General features: G+C 33.2%; 1 long non-coding RNA gene across 1 annotated transcript in view; it reads left to right on the top strand.

Annotated features, from left to right (window-relative positions):
- LOC117111081 overlaps positions 1–15,973 on the top strand; it is a 16,696-nt gene extending 723 nt beyond the window's left edge. The window contains exons 2-4 of the long non-coding RNA XR_004445808.1: positions 5,671–5,779; positions 14,377–14,496; positions 15,806–15,973. This is a non-coding gene — a long non-coding RNA (uncharacterized LOC117111081). The remainder of the gene's footprint in view (positions 1–5,670; positions 5,780–14,376; positions 14,497–15,805) is intronic.
- Positions 15,974–20,669: the final 4,696 nt, after the last annotated feature.

Genomic DNA, 20,669 nt, shown 5'->3' with positions numbered 1-20,669 from the left:
TATATGAATGTATACCACAGTATTCTCAGTTTCAACATTACTTTTTACAGATTATCGGTGTCGGGCCATAAAAAAACTGGGTGTTTTCTAGTCAAAAATATTTGGCAGGCCCCACATATAGGGTTTTCAAATCATTTTCATGGGCTTAAAATGAATCACTCTCGGGTCGCACTTTGCCCACCTGTGATTTATACAGTATTTCGAGGGATATTCGTCACCTCGTGTAAACCATCCTGAGCTCTGCTTGTCAAAAACACGCGCACATTGGCAATCTTTTTTTTTGTTTAATTCTTACATTTACATCCAGTGTTAGACCTACTCAATTGTTAAATGCTTAAAGCATTGAAAACATAAATTATGTGGATAAAATTATTAAAGAATTTACAATAAAACGTATAATTTATAAGATTATTTTTAAAGAGAATAAAATAGATATATTTTTTAAAATTAAAAACATGTTTTACATAGATGTAAGTTGATTTAATATACTGAATCATTATTAATGGTATACTGTATACCTATTATATTTCTCTAAATTAATTAACAAATATCTCATTAATCATACAGTCATAAATAGGCTTATCAAAGTATTTTTTTATTATTATTTCATATCACATTTACAAAACATACAGACAAAATAAAGACGAAAGGAAAGAAAGTTATATCCATATAAACTAAACGGTAAAGCTTAAACCAAGAACATATTTGAAAAATAATAATGTAACAATTTAAAGTAAATTAACAAATTGACAAATTAACCATTCTGCGTCGAAAACTTTGTAGCCACGTATCTTACAACATTTAAACAATTGTTAAGGTACAAATTGGTGCTCTGATATTTGGAATCTTTTTTGCCTACTCTGCATTTATAAATTAAGTATTTTGTAACAATAATAATAGTATTCACCGAAAAACTTTGTTTGATATCACAGAATAAAATGGACTCTAAAGTGAAAGATATTTTTCTAAACGCTTTTGATACTTTCTGTTCAATGTTTATCCATGGTTGAACGCATTTACAGTTAAAGAACAAATGAGGAATCATTTCAGGTACGCTATGAAAAATAGTACATTTATCATCCGGAGATATTCCAATTTTACATAAAAATACATTATTATATGATTAACTCTGTATTGGAACCACTGTAGATTGGTTTGCTCTGAACATTTAAATGGTAGGATATACATGCGTTTCAATTCCTCAATTGTCCTCTTTATCTCGATTTTTTCTTTCCATTTTATCATGCTTTTTGGAATAATAAAGTCTGAAGAAACAATTTTGTTATAAAAATGCTTACGTCCCTTAGCGATTTTAACAAGTATATTGATATGAAATGGAATTATTGGTGCGCATAATTTAGTGGATTGAGATAACAGAATACTTGTGTTTTATTGCATTAATAAGACATTGATACTGCAAAAAGTTACATTTGATATCATAGTGTTTCTTAAAATGTTCCTATGTCATCAAGGCATTTTATCTGAACTTATAAATCGTTTATGTAAACTATACCCTTTTCATACCAACACCATTTTATCATCTGTTGTTATAATATAATATTTCCCCATAGACCTGTACCGCCGTTTGTTTAATAGTGTTTGTGTTACAAAATGCATAGAAATATTTGTCTTGGTCTTGTAATAAAGTTTTAGTAGACATTTTATCAGGGAACTGTTTTATAGTGTTGTGTCGCTCATTCACATCCTCAGCTCCTTATTTGTCTGCTATTGAGAGACATTTACGCCTTAATGCCTGCTAAATTGGCGGGCATTATGGAATCAAAAACATGACAAAGGTGCTATCAACCAATGTCAGAATTAACACGGTCATATTAAACCAATGGAAATCAACAAATCATGAAAATAAAAGTTTTTTGTCAATTTTTTAACTGTTGATATCTGTACTGTTTACCGAATCTTTTTTTTCTATTTAATTCGCACCAAGCCATAGCTACATCATTCCAGAAGGCATTATTCTGAGTAGTTAAAATTATGATTGTACCCGTTAGGATTCCACACATTTTGGGAACAAAAAAATCCGTCAAAATTTTCCATTTTCCAGATGATGTCAGATACCTTCCGATCCACGAAATTTTCAATGCCTGAAAGCACTCTTTTATTTGAACCATATTAATTCCACCTTCATTTTGGTTTTTGCATATTTGTTTTCTACTTATTTTTGTTTTGGAGGATTTCCAAATAAATTTAAAAAGCAGGGTATTAAGTTCAGTACTGAATGATTTAGAGGGATTTGGAATGATTAAAATTAAATTATTTATCTTAGGGAGAATTAACGATTTCACGATGGTCAACCTTACGAAAGGTGTTAAATATCTTTTTGACCATTGTGCTAAAGATTTTCGTATAGATAAAAGGAAATCAACATAGTTAAGATCAGACATTTGGACAAAATTAGCATAAAACTTAATACCAAGTAAATTAAATTTTCCAAAATATTAGTATCATAATTAATTATTAAAGTATTACTGTAATTGAAGTAATGTAGAGTCCCGTAACAACAATACGATTTGATAAACATTCAATTTTATTTTCATGATTTGTTGATTTCCATCGGTTTAATACGACCGTGTTAATTCTGACATTGGTTGATAGCACCTTTGTCATGTTTTTGATTCCATAATGCCCGCCAATTTAGCAGGCACTAAGGCGTAAATGTCTCTCAATAGTAGACAAATAAGGAGCTGAGGATGTGAATGAGCGACACAACACTATAAAACTGTTCCCTGATAAAATGTCTACTAAAACTTTATTACAAGACCAAGACAAATATTTCTATGCATTTTGAAACACAAACACTATTAAACAAACGGCGGTCTGACTAATATTATAGTATACTGCAGGCGCAAATTGAAAGACAAATAGCCAACATTTTATCAAATTATTTTATTTAAAAAATATTACATAAGACTTTCTGTATAATCTTTTGGAGACCAAGATGCGATCCGACGACCCTTCAAATTCACTCACTACCCAAAGTCATGATATGACCCATTTGTTGCCGATCGTAGAATTAATCAACTAGTAATATATAAATAAATTTCATTATGACTGCATACAGTAGACCACATGTCATGCATGGACAATAATATTCCAAATAAATGTTAATGAAATTTCAGTTCCTAAACCTTCATATTTGTCAATTAAAAGTCACCATCCATCTATAACTTCCATATTTTGTCAATTTCTTTAACTGTTGATAAGTTTAGCGAGACCCAGGCCGGCTAGCTAACCATACTAATTCATTCAGTAAAATCGATTCAGTCATGGCGATCGGTATTCCCGCCGAGTTATAATCAGCTTGTACTGGGTAGGAACAACAAGATTTCTTGCTCCAGATATTCGATGCTTGAGTAGAAAGCAGTGGCCGATTCAGGGGTTGGGGCCTTTTTAAAATTCCAAAATAAAAAGAGATAAAAATAATATATTCATACAGTAATTCCACATCGAATCCTGAACTTACGTGATTTCCAACATTTCTTTTTATATGGAGAGTAGAATAGTAGGCCTTTTTTCAAATCAATCAATTATCAGTCATTATTATACTTCCTAAAATATCAGCAATTATTTTACAATATTTGCCAATAATTTAGTTTATTGTATAAGCTATAAAGATTTAATTCGATTTAATTTTATGTAAGAAACATATTAATAGGCCTATTCCGCATAGGGCCTATTGATGAAAAATCACATACGGCGTTTTCCGACTCCTTACCATCAGCTGGGACGGCACGCACTGGGCAGGCCTAATTTTTTTTCTCCGTATATACTTTTGTTTTCTTCAATTTCAAACAAATGAACGATGATTGTCGTGTAATTTTTGTATTTTAACTAAATATAACCCACTGTTACCTACCAATTCGATTAAAATCTGGCCAAATTTTGGCCGATATCGAAAACAAGTTTGGCCGAATTTATTTATGGGCGAATGTATTTATGAATAAAAGTATCATACTCTCTAATTAAAAGTATTGATTAATTTCTAGAGATTTCTTGTGTATACTGCCCTTAACGATTTTAAAATTATAAAGGTGTACATGGACATGAGTTCAAATAAATGCATTTGGTGTTTTTTACAAAACGAAAACTGATGATTATTGGATAATGGAGGAACACTCAATATGGGTCATACTGTAATGTATTTTAACTAATTGCAAGGATGACATCGAAAAAACTTGCTCAAACATGCATAGAAAACTGCGCTTCGTTTCGTTCGTGCCTCACTTCGGTCGCGCTTCATATGTCAAAATCTTGCCCTCTCTCAATGAAGACAACTTGCTTCACCCACAAAACGAATGCGTGACCCCAGATCGCAATACAGGCCAAGTAATTGGCTACCCCTCGTCGCTCTTTGGCGTCCCAGCCAGTTTTCCCTACAACTATGAAAACAATGCAGAGAAAACAGTGCACATAGGCCATATAAGCCCTATACATTTTTCCAGACATATCTGTGGTCTCCGCTACCTAGCCTAGGCTATAGGCTAGGCCTTCTATTAATAGTACTGTACCAAGCTGTCTCTTATGACAGTAGGTCTAACACATTCCATTGCGAAGCGAGAATTGCCAACTATGATTGTATAAATAATCATTGAAATGGTTTTGTGAAGTAGATAAAATTAGCATAGAAAATAAACTTATAATTGATAAGATTATTCTTTTAAAACAGCATAAAATAGATAACATTTTTATTTAAAAAACAGATTTTGTATAGACTAAGTTGATTTAATATTCTAATTCATTACCGGTATTATCTCACTAATCAAACTATAGTAAATAAATAGCCTATTAAAGTATTATTAATTCATTATTAAAGTAATAATATTTGAGCACTGTTAATATTATAATTAATTATAATTACAATTATAGGCCTATTTATTAATATTATTATTTGCCGATAAAAAAAACTGCAGTTTTTTTTTTTGGTTTTTTTTTTTTTTTTTTTTTTTTTTGCACTGCCAATAGAATATAAGAGCTTTTTCTCTCACTGCGGCAGTGCCGGTAGAAAACATCGGATTTTTTAATTCACACGGCGGCTGTGATGATAGCCTCAACTTACCTGGGCCCAAGGGATAACCCTACCTTCAGTCACGTTATCTTTTGCACTAGACCTATGGCATGTCGGGAAGGTAGAAACTGATTTTCCATGGCACACATTTTAATTTCTGAATAAAAGTTATCATGTTGCCATAGGCCTACGCTTTAATTAAAAGTATTGATTAATTTCTAGCGACAGCCATTCCTGTGTATATTGCACTTAACGACTTTATAATTATGAAGGTGTCAATGGGCATGAGTTCAAATAAATGCATTTGGTGTTTGTTACAAAACGAAAACTGATGATTATCGCATAATGGAGAAACACTCAATATGGGCCATACTGTAAAGTATTTTAATTAATTCCACGGATGACATTGCAAAAACTAGCTCAAATATGCATAGAAAGAAAACCGCTAGGAAATAGGTGCGCAAAATCACTGCATTGCACTTGGGCCAATACAGTACATGATTTTCAACAAAAACTGAGCAGGAAACAATTACTATTCTACAATTACAATTTATAATTTAATGGGTGTAATCAAGATTAATAAACATTTCAATATTAATTTTTGCATTCCTTCTAATTTAGATTTTTATGAATGTATTTTATTTCAGTAAATATTCTATAAAAGTCTAACCATTCCAAAATGCACTTCTGAAGATCTCAGTGGACCAGTGGCTACAATGTTGCTTCTTGTTTGTGCTCGTTAATATTTGTTGAATGGTGAGTCAAAAAACTTGTTCTTATTATGAATTCCATGTCCACTGTGAAATGCTTTGTTGGATAACCTCTGACCTGTTTCAACACTAAAAATAAATATTTTAATTTCAAACACAAAAAGTGATATAATTCCCAATTAAATTATTTTAAAATAATTAAAATAAATTTTTAAAGTTTTTATAAAATAAGGTGACAATTTAAATTAATATAATTAACAGGGTAATACAATTGGACAGATAAAAATAATAAGATTATTTCATTTTCATTAATATGACAAAACAATGGACAAAACTATATAAAGTGATTTTCTATTTAGTATTAAATTCAAAATTATCATTATAATTTTGAAAGAAAAAATATTCTGATAAAATGATGAGATAGAAATAAAGATAGAATATATATGCCTATTTATTATAATTTAAAAAACACATTGTAACAATATTTAGTAGTAAACGCTATAGTTTTAATAATAAAACTATTTGTATAAAGATAGACACACAAACACACACGCCCCCACACCCACACACGTCAGGCTGCTATACACTGGTGTGGAGTTGTTTTGGTGATGAGAAAAAATCCTGTCACTGTGACAGAAATTAATCCTAGGACCCTGGGATTGGAAGGCTTCTATACTTGTTAGGGTCTGAACTTAGCGCCTGGTATGGTGTAAGTTCAACCATATCTAATATGATTAATAATTAACTGTAACTTACATAAATGATAACGTTACATAAATGATAACGTTACATAAAGTGAAATTTAATACTAATCAAGATTGAGAATAAAAATAATACAGTACTAAATTATATAATTTAAAGTTGAGGCTGTACAAGCTTTAGTTCTTAACACATCCTTAACCGACCATTCCATTTATGTAGTGTCGAGTCTCCAATCCTGTGAAGAAAATTAGCATGATTTGTTACCAAAAATGCCAAGGTCTAGGCTAAGTTTGCGAATTTATTTACTATGCATTTATTTGGGGATATTACACCTTTGTACCTGTAGAACTCACGACCCGATTCTACCCAATGATCTGACAAGACGATAGTAATGATGACTTCACCAAACATAATTAGGTGATTCTGATGCATGTGAGTGTGATTGGTGCCAATGTCACCGGCACCAAATAGAAGTTTATCAGCATTTTATTTGTCTCCGAAACCGACACCAACTAGACAATTTAGGTAGAATCGGTTACACCCACGGTCAGTGGTGCGTCTTACAAAACACACAAGAGCAAACAAGTGAAAAAGTATTTTAACGAAAGCAAAATAAAAAAAGTATAATGCTGAAATAACCCCTCAAAATCAATTTTACTAGGAACGACTTCGTCATATCTTGATACCGCTTTAATTGTTTCACATAACCATCCCGTTCTAATAGCAGGAGCTGCATAAAAAACCTGCTTAAAAACATAGGCAATAAATAAAACATAAAAGTTTGTATTGATGTTGGGGACAAGTTACCTGTTAAGTTCAGACACCTCACCTGATCGTAGTTTTATTTATTTATTTATTTTTTGATGGGCCACCTCTTGTGACAAGAGGCATTGGACTGTCAATTCCAGATGTTCTCCAGCAGTTGATGCACCTGCACCGACTCTGGATCTTGGGGGAGACACAACCAAACTTCTCTTCGTGTAATCGAGATAAAAAGGGGTCCAGACTATGGCAACTACACTATTGTGAGTGGAAATAATACCGTTTAATATACGTTCAAACATGCCTAGGGAGATAAAAAGCACACAAGAGATTAGTCAGCATTTTGATTTCACAAACATAAAGGTGATTTACTTAATTTATAATTAGGCCAATCAGTGGCGGATCCAGGAAAGCGAAATAGAAGGGGAACAGTTTGGGAAAGTAAACCACCTTAGCCCACCATGGCTGGGGCTGAGGTAAGAGGACTTATGATTATGACACCTCTAGATGGCACTTTCAGATCTAAATTCTAATTATAATTTTTCCTTTTTTTATTTTTTTAAATAAATGTTGAAAAATTAAGTGGGGTATGGGGGGTGGGGCGAGTCGGCTCGACCCCATTTGAATCCGCCAATGATTATTATGACATCATTGAGAGATATTGCATCAACGTAACACTGGAGTTTGTACACTTGTGGTGTCACTACTTAAATTATTCGAAATAGATAGACCTGTCCGTGTCAAAGGCTGTATAATTATTGTTTAATAACGGCTATATAAAATGCAATTGACTTACTATAATTTTTTGAAATTAGGAAAAACAGTAATCTATGTAGGCCTATGCAGATAATATTAATCGTTTATAGTAGAAATTGTGCACTTTTGAGTTGAGTAAAAATATTGGCCTGATAAGTTTACACGCTTCCAATGTTAACAACGTACAGTACATTGTTTTCACAATAAATTTAGCCTCTGATAACCGTTGCACCCATAAAATCGATGTAGCGGTTACTCAGATGGTTACGAAATGTACAAACAATTGCGATTTAATCGGTTTTGGTCCAGAAATACGCACCGCACTTGGAAAAGAGCACAAGTGAACAGACAAAATTCATGACAATCATTCGTAATTGTTGTTCTTTCCATTCGCTTTGAAAAGCGAGTTTTTAATTATAGAAGATTGGTGAAAAGTGGGGGAACAATTGATATGTCCCCCTATTTTGAAAAGTTGGGGGCGTGGCCCTGTCCCCCATCGATCGACGCCCATCGGCGCATGATTTGTCTGACGTAATACTAAGAACTGCGACTACCGTACTCTTGCGAATAAGCGCCCGAGCGCTTAAAATATTTTTTTGCACTTTCTGAGGGGCGCTTATTCAAATAGGGCGCTTATTTAAACGGGGTGCTTATGAAAACAGAGTGGAAATTGAGGGGGCGCTTATGGAAATAGATGAAAAACGAGGGGTTCTTATGGGAACTTATTAAATTCAAGAAGCACTTTTTGAATGAAAAAAGATTATATAAGGACGAATCTTGGTTAGGCGGAAAAGATAATCGTCCAGAGAACATGGCTCATGACAAGAATATTGTGAATATTTACATAACAGCAAAATAGCAGATGCAATTAGTGATGGTGGGTAGTGGTTAGCTTGTTGGCCATCGGCTGACAAATATATAAGAGGAAAGTTGGAAATATACTGTCTGTGTAGGGATCGGAGCTCTCATCTGTCCGAGAGAAATATCCTCATTTTGATGTTGATCTAAGAAAAATGTGTTTCCACTCTGGAGCTCAAATCATGCCAAAACCACAGTCCCAGAATTGATTGGATTATTGACTTGCTAAAAAGAAAATCTTATGATATTATTGAGGGGCGCTTATTCAAATTAGAAGGGGCGCTTAAGGAAATGTTCACGTTAGGAGGGACGGTTATTCGAGAGGGGCGCTTATTCGCGCGAGTACGGTACTGTTACTATACACTTGTTGGTCAGCCCATAAAACCCCTATTCCCATAGTTCTACCCCAGTAGTTAATAGTAGTAATGCTTTTTTTTTTAGCAAACAATAAACACCGACATCACATAACAAATGAACGGATGACAAAACAGTTGTTGACAATTAACCGAAAACGGGGGAAAAAAAACAAAACAAAAAAAAACCAGATTGGTCAGTTAACCTATAAAAGTCGTCAAATAGGTTCCACATAAAGTTATAAAATTCTAGAATATATTCCCGAGTGGCTAGGAGTAGGTTCGTTTTGCCAAATTATACCCGATAAGAAGTCTAACCTATAGTATTAGAATGGATAGTTGTTGTTTCTTTGGCCGAAACCCAAGTGATTTCTTGATAGCCTGTTGCAAACCTTAATACATGATAAGCAGTCCCTGCATGATGAAAGGAAAGAAGGGTTTCCTTAATGTCGTTCCCTTTATCATCAACATCCTTTGGAAGGAATAACTTAAGCCAACATGCGAGTCTAAGAGTTTGGTCCCTCGCTATACCTTACCTTTAGCCACAGGTATCGCACGTACCTCTTCCTGTGCGACCCCCCCCCCCCTTTATCAATCAGTCCATGTTTTACTGTCACACCACTGCAGCTATAATATTAACTTATCGACCTGACTGCATTGGTGGCGCCAGCGAGGGTGGGGGACGGTCACCCATCGGACAGGTCTGGACCCCTGTCGTCTGACGTCACGACTAGGTCGTTGGAACAAAAATCTAAATAATAATAATAATCTGCCTATCCCAATAACGTTATTTTGATTGCATATTCCTAATACTTTTTTTAAAAGCACAATTTAGACCATACTAGGCCATAAAAACCTCTCCATGTAAGCCCTACCAGGGATTTTTTATTCCGAGCTGTCGTCTGTCCGGACCCAAATTTCTGGCGCCACCGCCTAGTGATAATTGGTTTTTTTTTTATTGCCCCCCCCCCCCCCCCCCCCCACGCCCCCATGAAAGCATGATAGATATTATCTAGGCCTACGTGTGCTGGATCAATAACGACCGGGCATAGCGGTTGACGTTCCACATTTCCCTTTGCCCATTTTCACGGCGAAATTCCTCAAATCTGGCCGTATAGAAATTCGCCTGCCCGTAACGATTGAAAAGTCACGTCCAAACTACATTTGGCCGAATTTGTGAAAAGTTTACACATTTTTTTAAAAATGTTGTAGAATTGATTAAATATTTGACAGAAAATGATGTACAGATTTTTTAATATTTAAAAACTGTGAGAAAAAGTGTGGTTCTGATTCTATAGCGATAATTCCAGGCCAATAGCCGGGTTCTTCCAGGGTGGGAGTGGTTCTTTGGACGTGGGGTCCAGGGGACAAGCCCGGGTGGTGTCGACGAAACCCACGAAGCCAGATGATTTTTATGTTTTATGGGTCTAAATAATTCTAAAAAGCAGTATGTTTGTAAAAGGTCTACAGCAAAACAGTCCGTCTGAGTCTGGGTGGGTTTGCAGTGCATTACTTGGGTTTGAGGACTCGTTTGGGAAATTGGGAGGGGGTTCCCCGTAAAAGGGGAGGGGTTGCTAGAAAAGGGGATTTGCCCGGCCATAAAAAAACCCCTCACTGCGGGCCTGGATTTTGATAGCAACATTGATTTATTGATTTACTGCAACAATAACGTTTAGATGTGAATTTAGATAAAATAGCTTATAAAGTATTTATTAAAATTTCCACCTTTGTATTAGCACCTGTCTGTTTTACCTTAGGCAAACTAATGTAATTTTCATTCTAATTAATTTTTAAAAAGAGTCGCACGGATTTGCCATATGAAGATTCGATAACAGGCCAAATAAAATTATCGAATACAATGTACGAATTAAGAAATAATAATAAAAAAAAAACAAACTTCAATCTTAAGATGTTGCTAGCGCAATAATCAATCTTAATAATGTGATTTTAAATAGGCCTACGTGCTGCAACTAAAGAGTATACTAGGCCCTATTTCATAATGATGTTTGGGCATTTGTGGTGATCAATAAATTATAAGAACAATAGACAATGAAAGATTAATTTTGTTCTCTGTATATCATTTTGATTTCTTCAATTTGAAACAAATGATCGATGATATTTTAACCGAATATAATCCATTGTTATCTACTAATCCGATTAAAATCCAGTCGAATTTTGACTGATATCCAAAAAAACTTTGGCCGAATTTATTTATGCATAAAAGTATCATGTAGCCATGGGCCTACTCTCAGATTTTAGTATTGATTAATTTCAAGAGACAGCTATTCCTGTGTATTCCTGCTCTTAACGATTTTTAAAATTACAATGGTGTACATTGACATGAGTTCAATTCATTCCATCTGGTGTTTGTTACAAAACCAGGTGTGGCGCCAGCAGGGTGGAGGGCAAGGCCCCGTCGGGGAGAGCTGCGCCACCCCCCCCCCCTATGTCGGGGAGAAAAAGCATAATTCGTCGGGAAGAAAAAAAGATTATATTGTATTTTCTACATATTAGTAGACTCTAAATAGATTAAATAAGCCTTTGAAACCTCTAAATAACGCCCACTTTGCTTTCGTCGGGGAAATCTGACCCCTCGTCGGGAACATCAGGCCCCCTCCCCGTCGGGCAAATCCTGGCACCACCCCTGTACAAAACTAAAACTGATTATCCTTGGATAATGGAGAAACAATCAAGATGGTCCATATTGTGACATCGGAAAAAATAGCTCAAATATGCATAGAAAACCGTGCTTCGTTTCATAAGTCAGTCTTGCCCTCTCCAAAATATCAATGAATAAAACTTGCTTCACCCACAAAAGAAATGCGTGACCCCAATCCGCAATATAGGCCAAGTAATTTCCTACCCCTCGTCGCTCTTTTGCGTACAAGGCAGTTCCCCCTACCAGGAACTTAGCCATAGTCTCTTATACACATCTAGATGTGTATAGGGGGTAGGGGTTCGTGTTGGACTGTCCACCACCCTACGCCAAGGACTCCCGGTGGGGCCCAAGGGGAAAAGACCCCTGGGTGGGGGTCCTGGCGCGATTCCCTTGTAGGTAGCGTATTCTGGACGTTTTAGGACTGTTTTGAGGGTATGAAGTGAAAATTGCAAGACTTTCACAGATATAGGATTGACCCACCGCCGGAAATGACACCTTTATATACCGTAACCAAATTCATCGTCATCATATCACCATTATATATATAATAAAGCGCCAACAAATGTATCATAGAAAATAAAACCTTAAAACATTGTCTTTGATGCGTTTACTTTACATACTTCAAAGCTGTGAGTCCACAACCACCTGAGGTGAGAAAATTTTAGAAAATATTACCTCTAGATGGCCGGAAATGACACTTTTATATTGTAAAATTTATCATCACAACACCATATTATAGTCTAAATGAAGCGCCAACAAATTTCTCACGATCTTTTATCAGGGATTTTCTGCAAACATAGAGATAGGTAACCCAGGCCTAACTATAGCTTACTAAGCTTTAACTACAATAATAATTATCATAATAATGATTAGATAAATTACAAATTTCTTTTTCGCTTTTAGCACAATTTTCTTCACTTTTTATTATTATTAATATTATTACCGTATCTATTATCATTATCATCATCATTATTATTACTACTACTAGTAGTAGTAATATTATTAAGCAAAACTTCATGAAAGCTTACAAAAGGATAAAAACAAAACTGAACCATACATTATCACATTTCTGTATCTTAAAAGACCTGGCCTAGGATTTATGGATTTAAGACGAATTTAAGCTGATTTTGATGACTCCACCCCGTGAGCGGTAAAGCCGTTATATAATCCCGAATATTCTACTCGGTTACATGGGAAGCATGGAACTTTTATTAATAGGCGTTTATTGTGGGTTTCTATCGGAGTACGGGTCAAAAACATAATGATATAGTAGGAGTCAATTAGAAATTGTACATGCATTTAAATCATCACCAAACTACGTATTTTTGGGGGTAGTTTTTGTATTTCTAATTTGCGTATAAACAATTCACGCTTAGGCCAATGTTTTATAATTATAGTAGGCCTATTATGTATAACGTGTGCTGATGCATATTTACATATTTTAGAAGTAATTCATTTTGAGTGATCCCAGGAAAGAATTTGTATTGGCTTGCAAAAACAAGCTTTAAAATACTAAAACAGTGTACAAAGGGAGGGGTGGGGGCAGGGACATACCCCTGCCCAACTAGTAATTGTATAAATAATTATTGAAATGATAGTGTGGATAAAATTATTATAGAAAATAAATTTATAATTTATAATAAGCAGGCCTATACATAATTATGAACAACAAAGTTTCCTATTCATGTTTGTTTGTTTTATTTTGTATTTAATAACTAGATAAAATTGTAATTAACTGTAATATTTAGTAGAACATTAAAGTCTATGTTGACCGTTGTAGACAGTTATCTGTTTTTTTTTCTTTTGACCAATAACAATAATGTCATCTATCGATAAAAACCATCATATCCATTCAACAGATTTTCGACTGTGGCAGTGCCGATAAAAAACTGCACTGCCAACAGAAAATAGGAGCTTTCTTTTCGCACTGCGGCAACGCTGATAAAAAATAAGTTTTTGTTTAGCACTGTGGCAGTGCCGATAGAACAGACTTAGAAATCCGCTTGTAAAGTAGGTGCGCATAATCTTTGCATAATACACTTGGGTCAATACCTTATTTTCAACAAAAACTTCGCAAAAACAGCCTTTATTTTCCGAAGTATGTAGGCGAATTGCCAGGTTCAATTTATCCCCCCCCCCATGCAGACCTTATTTTATTTTTTTGGCTATACCGTAAAATATCTAATTGCACGGTGGATACATCTAAAAATTAAAGAGATAATGTACAAGCATATTATTCAGGATTTTGATTATGTTATAATGTTTGTATAAATGTATTATTATAAAATTCATTAATATAATTCTTTGTTTTTAAAATAATTACATTAATGATTAACATTAAAATTTCATTATTTGACCTAATGTTGAAATTGAAGAAGTGATAATAATAATAGTAATAACAATAAAATAATGTTTTTATTGGCTATAGACTATTATTATTCTAGAATTACAATTTACATTTAATGCTTGTTTAAAATTAACACACATTTAAACATAAATGTTGCATTCCTCCTAATTCTGTTTTTTTAAATGAATGTATGCATTTTATTTAAGTGAATACGGTATACTGTAAAGTCTAATTGCAAAATGCACTTCTGAAGATCTCAGCAAACCAGTAAGCCAGTGGCTATAATGTTGCTTTCTCGTTTTGTGCTTGTTAGTTTCTGCTGAATGGTGAGTTCACAAAACTTGTTTTTATTATGAATTTCATGTCCATTGTTAAATGCTTTGTGGGATAACTTTCAAGTTGGTTCAACATATTACAACACAAAAACCTGTTACATTCCCTAATTAAATTATTTTAAAATAAATTAAATTAGATTAAAATGTTTTTATAAAATACGGTTTTAATTGAAAATTATTACAATTAACAGGGTAATACAATTAAAGAGATCAAAATAATAAAATTATTTCATTCATGTCAGTAATATAAATATAAATATATATAAATATATTAATATAAATTTGTATTAAATTCCAAATGACCATTACAATTTTGTAAGAACAAATATTCTGATAAAACAAAAAGATAGAAAATATTGAGTAGTAAATTTTATAATTTAATTTTTTATTTATTTATTTAGCACTCTTCAGACTGCTATACACTGACTAAGTATCATTATAAGGGCTTAGGGTGTGGAGTTGTTTTGTCATTGGAGGGCAAGTATCTTAACTCCTCTCTTATATTCCATAGGGTCTAAACTTACCTTCTGGGATAGGGTCAGTTTAACCATATTTAATAATTATTTGTAACTTACATAAATTTTAATGTTAATGAAGTGAAATTTAATACTAGTTATCATTAATTGAGAATAAAAATAATACAATACTAATATATAATTTAAAATTTAGGCAGTGTGGGAAACACTTGTACAGAGATAAGGTCAGTTAAACCATGTTTTAAATATCAGTTTATGTGGTACTGAATTAATTACCTTTTGTAATAATTCATTTGGAAAATCAAAATGTAAATCAAAGTAATTATATAAAATATCAGTGTAATATTAATTAGCTAATAACTGAATAGGTAACAAGAATTTAAATTAATCATAACTTAATACAGATTTGATATTAATGTTAGCAATGCAATAACATGTATAAACAAATTAATAGATGTTTTTTCAAGTTTTCTTTACCAATGGACAGTTTTATTAGGTATTAGATATCATATATATGTATTTGGTAACCTATTTCAATTTAAATTAATTATAAAATGTCACAAAAAATAATTAATGTAATAAGAACCACCCCAGTGACAATCCTATTATCTTTAACATTAATTTTAACATTATCTTTTTGCAATGGACTTATTACTGCTGTATTCCTTTTCATTGATGTTTGGAACTTATTTTTTCATTCCCATAAATATAATGTATTCCTTTTACTATTGCAGTGGACTTTTTAATTGCTGTATTCTTTTTCATTGATGTTTGTAACTTATTCTTTCTTTCCTCAATAACAATTGTCTACTTTAATATTTCAGCGGACCAGTTGTCTCATCCTGTTCGGCTCTATTTCTGTAATGTTGCTTTTATTGCTTTTGGGATTGCCATTCTAGTATTTAAAATATTCATTGTATTTCATTACTTAGTATTGAAAAAAATAAATATTCATTGTATAATTGGCTTTTGTATTTCATTTCTTAGTATTGAAAAAATAAATATTCATTGTATTTTATTAAATATTGGAAATACGCTTCATTGTATTCAAAGTTGTTTGTCTTCTTGTGATGGGATGGACAATATGCAAAAAAAGCGCCCTCTAATAGAAAAAGGCCCTAAATATGACTAAGTTTTTTGGCCACTTTAGTCTGTGGAGTTCTGGTAAAAATAGTGAGGAAAAGCGCCCTCAAGTAGCCTTTTCCCCTAAGTTCTTTAGGGTCTCTTAATTGTCAATGGAAGAGAAATCACCCTCCAAAATCCAAGTTTTTCAGAACTCCACAAACAATTGTAGAACACTAAAAAACTGGCTATTAGAGGGCGCATTTTAACCATCCTTGTAATAGAAACTGAAAATTAAAGAGACCCTGAAAAACGTAGAAACAAAATGGCTAGAGAGGGCGCTTTCCAGCACCACAGGGAACCCCTTTAAACAGAAATTTAGAGACCCAGGAAATTTTGTTTTTCTATTAGAGGGCACTCTTCAGCACCACTTTAATTGAGGGAAAATTGTTCTCGTCCTTTTTCTTTTAGAGGGCGCTTCTTTCGTCTTACCTGCTTACCCAGTTTTCAGACTCGACCAGCAAAGAAATACATCAACACATTACTTATATTTTTTAATATAAAAACTTTACAACTAAATTCATAATATAATATGTATTTATATAAAATGTACATGAAATATATGAACAACTTCCTTCAACTCCGATACTGATACAAATACAACCACCGTGATTAATCTGTCTTAATGTTCAGCAAGATGTTGAACAGAACTCCAATATATCTTCTCCTAATTGTCTTGCAAACTATTAGGCATAATCAATAAAATTAACTAAAAGTATAACTGCTTTACACGGCCTATATTAGAAAAATGGATTATAGTAATTCTGGTTCCTCATCTTATCGTAATTCGATCATATCTTCTGTACGATATATTAAATTAATATTTCAGAATGATGCAAGTTGTCTTAATCAAGTAACTTATTATTAAAGATACAATAATTGGTTGTGTTCTTTCACTGGGATTACTCTTTCGAACTAAATTTCCGTCCGTGTACTTTTCTTGTTTCGCAACATTGTTCCTTGCTCTGTTGCTGCACCTGCCAAAAATAAAATTTAATAAAGAATGAGAAACAGCAGATAAAGGGAAGGAACGAAGAAATAAAATTACATTAATATTGTAATTTCATAAGGTCATTTGATACTTACAGTGCCATGATACTTTGATACATATACCTTGCTTAAGAGATTTGTCTGTCCTCTGCAATAAGAGATTTGTCTGTCCTCTGCAAAAAAAAAAAAAAAAAAAAAAAAAAACAACATACAAATTACAGATCACTGTATGCATTATACAAGCTTTTAAATTTAAATGAAAGATGAAAATAAGAAAGCAAATTAATAGCGGCCGAATAAATAAATTGAAGGGACCAAAATGAAAACAGGCTAAGATGAGGAGCGAACACGAGGATACTACAAGAAGGGAAACTGCAAGAAGGGAAAGAGGAGAATATATATAGACGTGAGGGTGTATCTTTCACGCTTTCTTGACCTAAAGATGTTTCGCTAATGAAAAAATCCATGAAAATCAACTTGATTTTTGTTCTTTCAGTGTTCATTGAAAAATTATAGTTGCTTTGCAATTTATTTTGATTCTGGCTTGTACGACCTACCGTCAATAAGAAGCTGGCACTTACGAGTTCGATTACGATGGACCATGAGATACTATTATACAATTATTATATTACCTGTATCCTGGATGCAGTCTTACCTCCAAGGTAGATCTCAGGTTGTTGATATGATAGAGACCAAATCCCATATGATGGAAGCAAAATGCTGAGTACCACAAGGATCTATTATAGGTCTCCTTTCAATTCTCATATGTCAACGACATTGAATCAGCCGTCGATGATGCCGCTCTCTTAGTTTCAAGTTCAGATGTTAATTATTGAGGTTAAATTAAGCAAAGAATTGCAATCGCTTAATCAATGGATAATAGATAAGTTATCTCTAAACACCAATTTTATTTGGCTCTACGAAAATGTGTAAAAAACAGTATGAAATGAAAATTACCTGTAATGGCAATAGTATATATGTGAAGTCATCAATCAAGTCTTGACTTTCAAAATCTTTCAGGTTCTGCTACTGGAATGAAAGTAATTAGCAAAATAAATTGTATGCTTAAACTTCTGTATAGAAACAAATATTTTTCTTACCCATTCTGCTCTTAAGCTAATTGCCTCTTCTCTTACTCTGTGTCATTTCGATTATTGGTGCTCTAATTGTATTGGTACTCCGGTGTTAACAAATCTATTAACAGAATTCAAACGTCACAAAACAAAGTGATTAGATGCATCTTGAACCTCAGATTATGTGCTCATATTGGCACAATTGAGTTTACCAAACTGAACTGAAAAGAAAAGCTCATAACATGTACAGAATCATAAATAATATTTTCCAACTTACCTAAATACAGTTTACCTGGCAAGACGCACACATATAATGACAATACTAAATCTTCAAGTGACAGCCTCCCACTCCAAGTGCCGATCACTGGAACTCACAACAGGTTAGGTTACAGCCATTCAAATATGGAATTCACTTCCTTTCTCAGTGCAAAGAGCACTCTCAATAATTATTTTAAAATAAATGTAAAGAATATTATAATTAAGTGTTTAAATTAAGTGATGTTTAATTATTTTGTTTTGACTTTGAATTCATTATTGTGTAATGTTTGATTATTTGTTTCTTATTCTGTTTTCTATATTAAATTTGGACCACAATGGGAAAAGTTTGCCTTTTTTGGTACTTTTTTGTGTTTTTATCCACGAATGTTATTTTGTATTCAGAACAAAGAAATGAAAAAAAATATTCTCTGTACTTCTCTGTACCATATTCTTATGGTAATTTCTCAGATTAACATAGCAACAGTACGTTGTTTTTTTTGGGATGGCATGCCTCAAATATAGGCTATCTAATATCAAATATCTAATACTGCAAGAACTAACTAAAAATTAATAAATACAAGTACTGTTACTGGCACTTGTATGGGCATTTACAATGCACCTCTTCCTTGAGGTTATAAAGCGGAGTTCTGTTTCTTGGGTCAATTGGTCCACGTGCTTTATGTGTTGCTACAGGTAATCAGTGCAGGAGTAAGCAACCCCACCAGGTACCCATTTATACTCCTGGGTGCGTTCGTGGATAGAAGCAATGCAGATAAAGTGCCTTGCTCAAGGACACAAACGAAATACACAGTGAGGGATTGAACCCCCACCTGAAAGCCAAACTTGGAATTATCATTTAAAAACATTGTCATGCGTGAGCATGAATGTTACTTCTACTCAAGTATCTGAAAATACCAATAATTAAATTTTAATTTCTCCTACAACTTAACTTTCTACCACAACATGTCTCATTTAAGAATAAGGAATATGAACAGGAAGACGCTCATATCGGGACATCAAAGCTGGTCTCTCACTGGCCATTATTAGGTCTACAGTATATCGCGTTGTGTGGTGCTTCTATAGAAGGCGATGATTTTGTACTTTAGTAAAGGCCTAGATATTTAATATTCTTAATGGTCGATGAGGTGGTGCACCGTCATACAAAAAATAATCAACTGTTTGTATCGAAACAAATTGTATAAATTTAGGAAATGAATTTTCGGGCATCTACAGGTGTCATTTATTGTAATTGGCATATCTACAGAGAATATGTTTCTTACCGAAAAAAAAAAGTATTCGGGCAACCTGCACCATTAAAAAAAAATGTACGAAACAAATATCACACTTAAGTACTTAAAATCCACCTGAAAACGCCTTATTTTGCTAGCTAGCACCCCCTCACCCAAGCATGAAGCACTACACATTCGTGTACACACATGGATAAGCTATTATTAAGGTATTATTAATTAGAAGATGTATTAATAAACTCAAAAATATTATCCGGAAATACAATTAAAACAAGATTAGGTAGTAAGAGAAACTGGATTGCACAATATTTTCATAAAATAATAAATAATAAATCTATGGGAAAATAATAACAGTTTAATATAAAATAATTACCCATGACAGAATAACAATTCACATTTTAACTAGAAATAACAATGGCAAAGAGGCACAAACAGCGTTTATTCAGCACTACTTCGTTTATTTATAGCAAATAACATGCCAAAAATGTATAACTGCACAGTTTACCCGAATCAACTGTGTTCACTAAGCAAACAACTTACTTTTCCATCTAAGTCTAAAAATATATAATACATTTTCTAAATATTTTATTAGAATATAAAAAACAATATTGGTAATAATTTGATATTATTACTTGACTTTCGATCATAGAGAAGAATTGCTAATAAAAACAATAATTTATATTATAATTACATGACTTAAAATATATATTTATTATTTTACTCTGTAAATAAAATTACAAACAAATTTATACAAAATAATTGTAATGTTTGTTTAACCATGGAGGTATTATTGAGAAGGAGATCACTCGGCAAAGCTACGCGCACGCAGCGCTATGCAAATGAACCAAGATCAAAGTTGCCGCAGCGCGTAAAGAACGTTTGCGCGATGCCTTTGAAGTCCCATGTGTTCCCCGCCATCAAATTTTCAAAAGGCATAGTTGACCAAAAAATTGAACATGACGAAATGGAGAGCACCTTCTTTTCTCAATGCGCACTAC

This window comes from Anneissia japonica, unplaced genomic scaffold, assembly GCF_011630105.1.
Source record: "Anneissia japonica isolate Jap-2015-1 unplaced genomic scaffold, ASM1163010v1 scaffold18742_len73605_cov171, whole genome shotgun sequence".
NCBI classification, from domain to species: domain Eukaryota; kingdom Metazoa; phylum Echinodermata; class Crinoidea; order Comatulida; family Comatulidae; genus Anneissia; species Anneissia japonica.
Note: the sequence above shows the minus strand (reverse complement) of the source record. Positions and strands in the feature narration are given on the sequence as shown.